Raw genomic sequence first — 926 nt, forward strand, 5'->3', positions numbered from 1 at the left:
TCAGCAAAAGGACAACATGATAAAGCATTCATTCACTTTTCAAATACAGTGGCACTAAAATATTACCTCAGCTTTATATACATAACACATGACTATACTTTACAGAGGAAATGGTGACAACATCATTACAATACTATCATCCAATATTATTTTGTAAACATAGGTTGAGTTGCCATCTATGCTTCAAATTATTTCCACCACACAAATAAAGAACTTGATTCACTATCACATTCTCAATCTGAAAGAAATTATATGTTCTAAAAAATTCATGTCTTAAAGCCAATTAATTATAACAAGTAATAATAAAACTTTATTTTATGTTTTTATGATTTTTTTCTTAACTAATTAACACTTCTTGATAGGATTGGTATATAATGGAACACCAAATCTTAGGAGAGGTGATCTTCATTCCTAAAGATCCATTTATAATTGAATGGAGATCATCTACCACACTTTTTATGTCACACTCCAATTGAAAGTTGAAACATACTCAAAAAGAAAAATAATGAAAACAAAAAATAATTTTTTTATCTTATTTAATGAGATTTAATTTGCTTGGAACAAGAAGAAGAAAATATTCAAGGACACAATATTCACGTTTCTTATAATTTGTAATTTGATGTCTCTCTATTCAAAAAGTGATATTTCATTAAAAAATTATAAAATATAAACCAATATTTTTATATTACTTATTAGAATTCGATCGAGAAGAAATAATTTCTCCATACATATCTTTGTTCCCAAATTAATATATGACTTTAAGTCTTGTGATCAATAAACTTATCACCACCATCAATCATCATATAAATATACATTCTCTCAAAAATAATAAATAGACAAATTACTTTTTCTTTTATATTTTAAAAGTAGAAATGTAACATTATTATAAATAAAAAAGATATAAATATTCATAAATGTTACTTTTT

This window comes from Lupinus angustifolius, chromosome LG13 (genome assembly GCF_001865875.1).
Source record: "Lupinus angustifolius cultivar Tanjil chromosome LG13, LupAngTanjil_v1.0, whole genome shotgun sequence".
NCBI lineage: Eukaryota > Viridiplantae > Streptophyta > Magnoliopsida > Fabales > Fabaceae > Lupinus > Lupinus angustifolius.